Source organism: Aplysia californica, unplaced genomic scaffold (genome assembly GCF_000002075.1).
Source record: "Aplysia californica isolate F4 #8 unplaced genomic scaffold, AplCal3.0 scaffold00403, whole genome shotgun sequence".
Classification (NCBI taxonomy): Eukaryota; Metazoa; Mollusca; class Gastropoda; order Aplysiida; family Aplysiidae; genus Aplysia; species Aplysia californica.
In genome coordinates, this window is record NW_004797673.1 from 284,245 (window position 1) to 290,703 (window position 6,459).

Genomic DNA, 6,459 nt, shown 5'->3' on the forward strand with positions numbered 1-6,459 from the left:
TTATTTTCATCCGAAACATTTATTTCCGCATCCATACACCTTTTTGGGCCTTTATAAGCACATGTAGTCCAACTTTAATTATGTTACTTTCATAATTGTTTTTGAAAGCATTTTCAATTCCTTTCACTTTCACTTCCCACGCGCGGGCTCATATAATTATGATTATAATTTAAGATTCCAAATCTGACGTATGTATTATTAAATAGCGTATAATGCTGAGTTAGCCAATGCATTGCAATGCGCGCTATTATCAATTATTGAATTGTAACTAGACTTCAATTTGATCCGTAACATTAAGAGACCACTTATTTTTTTATACGTGTTCATGAATATGTGTTTGTTTACTGTGTGCGGGGATTAAAAATTAAAGATTAAAGATTCCAGATCTGACGAATGTATTTATAAAATAGCGTAATAGTGCTGTGTTAGCCGATGCCTTGCGATACACACTTTTATCAATTAATTGAGTTGTAACAGGACTTCGATTTGATCCGTAACAAGACAACACTTATTTTTTCTTATACGTGTTCAAAAATGTGTGTTTGTTTACTGTGTGCGGGGATTAAAAATTAAAGATTAAAGATTCCAGATCTGACGAATGTATTTATAAAATAGCGTAATAGTGCTGTGTTAGCCGATGCCTTGCGATACACACTTTTATCAATTAATTGAGTTGTAACAGGACTTCGATTTGATCCGTAACAAGACAACACTTATTTTTTCTTATACGTGTTCAAAAATGTGTGCTTGTTTACTGTGTGCGGGCATTAAAGATTCCAGGTCTGACAAATGTATTTATTAAATAGCATAGTCCTATAGGGCAGGGGTGGCCAACGCATTGCGATACGCACTTTTATCAATTAATCGAATTGAAACAGGACTTCAATTTGATCCGTAACAAGAGACCACTTATTTTTTCTTATTCGTGTTCAAAAATATGTGTTTGTTTACTGTGTGCGGGGATTACAGAGGGACAAGCCCATCCCCTCGACATGTGATCCAGGGTATGGGGATACATTTTTCTCAAAATGCACACAGCTCTGAAATCCTTGACCAGTGATCACTCGCCATGGAACTCTTTCTGTTGTGACTGTAGACACAAGTTTCTTCATTATCACATCTAAATGAGCCTATCATTCATGCATTAGAAATCACACTCCCAACGCACAGAAAATGACTTTGAACATATATTCAGGAAACATATTATTATGCCAGTTCCACTCTTGTTTACTTTGTTTTGCATTATTGGCTTTTATGTGTAAACCAATATTTTGAGGCCTTTTCTGCATTTTTGTGTTTTTGGGAGCATGTACAATAGGCCTATGTATTTTATGTGCAACCGACACATTCTCCAATCTCTTGTATTTGTTAGACTCGCATGTGCTTTAAACAAAGCATATGTTGTTGTACACACTACTGATGCAAACACAGAAATGAATTCTTAAAGTGAGAAATAATACATTTCCTCAATATAAGCTCAATTTATTTATCTCTTTCTAGTAAATTGGAGAAAAGGCTTATATTGTTCTTTTTTTGCTTGCTTTGGATGGCCTTAAGTTTAATGACAATATTATTGTAGTGAGCATGTTACTGTCAGCGTCCCTTTATCGTAGATCTAGTACTAATCAAGACTATATCTAGATATTTTGCCAACAGAATTAATGTTCATAATTAGTGTTATTATCAAGTGTATTGTGATTGTGAAGGTCTTTAGTAGATCTAGAGATCTAGATCTATCTAGATCTAGATTCTAGATCCCATCCCATCATTAAAAAACCAACAACAAACCAACAATACAAATACAAAAACATTGTAACATTGCCAATTATGACATAATAAAAATGTACTAGACTATTTCACTATATTTCCTCTTCGAAGAAAGTTTTAAAATACTGATGTAAGGTGTCTTCCAAGCCCTACCACTAGCATCAGCGTGCATAGCAACGCGAAGCCTCGCTGTGCGGCGCAGCCAAAGGTGCCCTCAACCGGCCGCCATGTTTTAGTTTCAATTCCTCACAGCGAATCGGCGATCGCGAAGAGGGAGTTCCGCTTCTATAAGTGTAGAATTCTGTGGCCCCCGCTCACACACTATTGTGCCGTCAAAAGTTCGTGGCGGAACTTATTGTCAGAACATCTCCTCAACTATCAAACATAAACTGCCCAGCTTTTGCACAATGGCTTGTATCAATTTTTATAAACAGATCAATATTTTTGTAAACACCTGTTGGCTCTATTCTTGAAAATTCCTTAAAATACCAATTTTTAAAAAAAACAGTAAGTGGTTTGTACAGATTTTTTAATTAAACGTTTACAGCTGGGACAATATTCATGTAAGCAAGTCTGTCATTTTTTTTTTTCGAAATGCGAGATTATGTTTATTGAATGCATGTTTTGATAACTTTTAGTGCAAAAAAGTGTTCAATGTAAAATTAATTTCTTGTAACTAGTCTTGCCGCTAAAAAGAGTCATCGGTGAGCAGTGACTTTGACCATAATATGCCTGCGCAAAATATGTTTCAGAAGCGGGAAGTGCTGTGAACAATTCAATTTTCGGCGTGATGGAGATTTGTTGTATTTATGAAGAAAGGTTTTATTTTTTTTAATCTTGCCCCAATTGTTGTGGAAAAATATGATTAAGTAAAGACAAATTGATACAAACTGCTGTGCAAAGTATGGGTGACATTGAAGAGATATTTGAGGATAAAAATGTGCCACTATTTTTTGACCGCACTGTAGAAGAATTTCGCCCCTTGTCCGTCTGCGAAAGACGTCACATACAGGGAAGCGAGACAAACAGGCAAAAAGTGCCCCATTTGCTTAGAATCTACTTGCAGCCGTGCAACGAGTGGAAATGTTGGGGGTTTTTTTGTGAGGCTTATTTCAATGGGTAGTGAGCTCCGGTTCAAAGACAATATCCTTGGCTATGTGGGACCTTCAGTAGTGCATTCTGCACTAAGTGACTTGTTTTTGCTTTTGTATTCTTGTTATCAAAACGTAAATTTCTTCACCATACCAGATAAATAGCTTGCATTCTTCAGAGGTTTTCTTCTTCCTGTTATTTTCTCTCTCTCTCTCTCTCTCTCTCTCTCTCTCTCTGTGGTTCCATTTTCTCGTAGCTCTTTCTTTGTCCTGAGGTCTGAACCACACATCTTTACGTGAACAAGAAGACTATCCCATTGTTAGAGCCCCCAAAATAGTAACTCGTGCCACGGATGAATACAGACCAATCAGTAACAATAACAACCTACAAATCTTTAGTCGATTCCCCCCCCCCCCACACACACACACCCAAACCCCGCTCCTGGAATGCGCTCATCCTTCACAGTACAAAAATAACGTGTTCCATCTTCTTGGCAATTGTCCTCAATTCTTTCCTCTTTGCACTCTTATCTCCACCGCTCTCCCCGCTCAGTTCCATTTTCTCTTTCTGCCCTGTCTGCACTCCACAAAATCGCTTAAAATATCTATGCTGCTAAAGGGGTAGCACAACATGAACAGAGCCGAAAAGGATTTTAAGTGACAGTAAAAATGAATGTAACTGCAACAAATCTGCAAATCTAGGAAGTTAACAGCTGTGATACTATCTACCAACAAGCAACATTTACGGTCAAATTTTTACAAAATAAGTCCGTTATAAAACGGTCACTCCAGTAAATTATCGACACGTGCAGAGGAAGGTAATCCTTGACGAGAGAAATTTCCACTCCTCCCACGACTGCGAAGTATGGCGTCATTTTGGCGAAAGAAGAGAGACGAACGGGTGGAAATTGCCTCATTTGCAACCCCACAACCGTGCGACGAATGCAAATTGTCCTACTGTCTTACAGGGAATAATGCTTAGGTTTACCGTCTAGACAGAGTTTGTGTATGAGGTGAGCACCGTACATTGACTTGTATTAAAGTATCCAAAACGGTACACTGTAACGTAATTCCAGTTCACCATGGAGGTCAACGCTTGACTCTATTTGGAACTAAATAAAGGGCAAGGAGAGGGGCTTCCTCGTGAAGTGGCCAAACCACGCTATCAAATTATAAGGGTAAAAAGACATGTTTCATAAGTCATTTCACAAGTCCTGTGAAGGAAAACCACCTTCTAGTCTCTGTGGAGTCTCCCTCAGTCCAGTGACAACAAAACACAAAAACAGCTAGCTACAGAAACAAACTAATCTTTTGACACGTTTTCCAGAAAATGCGATGTGACGGTTAAGAGTTTCGCCGTTGCACGCAGAAGACCTGACATTGATTCTCGTGTAGTTAGAATATGTATTGAGTGCCTCAGTTTTTCTGCTTTGACGTTGTATCCCTTTCAGACCGGCTTGACCCTAATAGGCAGGGTGGAAGCCCAGAAAATGGTCTCAATTGAGATGATTGTAGTTGTTCTACACCTCCAACGTCAAAAGTTGAACTAGTTAGGAGGCAAGTTGCCTAACAGGGTAGCCGGAGCCAGGACTGAATGGAAAATAGGATCCAATAAAAAAGACAGTTGGTATTGCAAAGAAGATAGTGTCTATCTCCGGCTTTCGAACTCATATCTATTTTGAGACTAACTAAAGAGAATAACTAATACACCGCAAGCGCCTGTTGAGTACACGTACTTTTGTTTCCTTTTAAATGGCGTTGCCGTTAATTTTATTTTATTTCCGTCTATTAAACTCTGGCCTGGGATCTTCAGACGGGCCGTCAAGCGTAATAATGAAGGATGCGTCTCAATGTCGGAACTGGGGAAGATAAAATTCCAATTTCCCTCTCTTCAAAACAATTAATTAAGCTGTTGCTCTGTGCGAAACGAGTTCCGAGCTGCGAGTCTAAATTAGAAGCAGAATTTATTACTTTTGTCCAGAGTGGCAATGAAGAGAAAGATTCTAAACTGCTTAAATCATTCGGGAACACGAATGTGCATGTCAGTCGCTGCTCTGTGCCGTTCTCAATAAATATCATTTGTTGGATTCCAGTCGGCAAGCATTAACAAGCTGCAGACGCATAAAAGTAATGAAGTTTTTAGAGTGTAATGCCAAATACTCTCCAAACACTCCCCCCCTCCCCCTAACCCATTTTAAGAGATGGAGAGAGGGAGAACACACACACACACACACACACACACACACACACACACACACACACACACACACACACACACACACACACACACAGAGAGAGAGAGAGAGAGAGAGAGAGAGAGAGAGAGAGAGAGAGAGAGAGAGAGGGGGGGGGGAGAGAGAGCGCGCTTTTTTGTTTTGGTAAGTGTGTTGCGGCGCTCGCAACTGCATAATGTTGTACGAGAGCGCGGGACACATTAAACATTAATTTACCATTTGTGGGCATTTTGAATTTTGCCCAGGTGGCGGCTGAAGACTACTCTTATCGATTTTAGGACCGCCAAGAAATCTTTATGGGCGCAACTTACACACGGGACCTCAGAGATGTTCCACTTTCATCCGAGAAGGCTCGGAGTTAGATCTTTCCTAACATAAGATCCGCGGTGTGGCTCAAAGACAGCAGTATGGAGCCAAGGAGTAGCAGTAGAAGGCTGCCAAAAGAGTTAGGAGCCCAGAGAAGAGGGCAAATGGGAGGGGTGGGGAGAGGGGGCAGAAAGTGGAGACGAAAACAGACTACAAAACATGGTTAGGAAGCAGAAAAGAAGGTGGAAGGAGAACTTTTTTTTAAAGAACATTTTTCGTCGCTGTCAGGTTTCGAATACGAGGCAAACATCATACTTTGATATAAAATATTTTGACAGCATTGTACATAAATGATAAGAAGATCTGTTTTAAATCAATGATCAGCCCCCACCCCATATGTTTTGTATGAATATAGAAAATAAAAACAAAAAAAACAACAACAACAACAGACTTAACTAAACAACTAAACTGAAAACCGAACAAAGACTCGAAAATACTCAAAAAGGCTCTGAGGTACCTGAACTTTTGGACTAAATTGTAAAATAAAAACATAAATATCGTGAAAAGCAAAGCGTAATACGTACAGCTTAACGATTAATACGTACAGCTTAACGATTTCGCATATGCGACAGCTAAATCTGCCTCTCTTGAACAGGGCTGGTCATTCGAGACTGTCCTATTCTTTGCCTATCCCGGACTTTTCAAGTGTGCTAAAATCTTTGTATAAGTGGAGAACAATACAAGCACTGCATTTTAGCCGTACTGCTGCTTCCCAGGCAGGTTTTCTGCCATGAACAAGGCTCAAGCGAAAGTTGCGATCACCTTCGCTAAGTTGAGGAGTCTTGTAATGTAAAAAAAAAAAAAAATTGATCGAAAAAAACTCGGACTTTTGTTTGGAAAGAGCTACGGGTCATCTTCCAGGTAAACAATTTTGTATTCTTCTATATTATAGCAATTAATTAACTTATTATACTAAAGCATAGTTTACTGTAAAGATAGATAAATACATATGTGTGTGTGTGTGTGTGTGTGTGTGTGTGTGTGTGTGTGTGTGTGTGTGT

At 39.2% G+C, this 6,459-nt stretch overlaps 1 protein-coding gene across 1 annotated transcript in view; it reads right to left on the reverse strand.

Moving 5' to 3' along the window:
• The window catches only part of LOC101860034, a gene marked incomplete at its 5' end in the record, with an annotated part of 28,711 nt that overhangs the window by 21,303 nt on the left and 949 nt on the right, over positions 1-6,459 (reverse strand).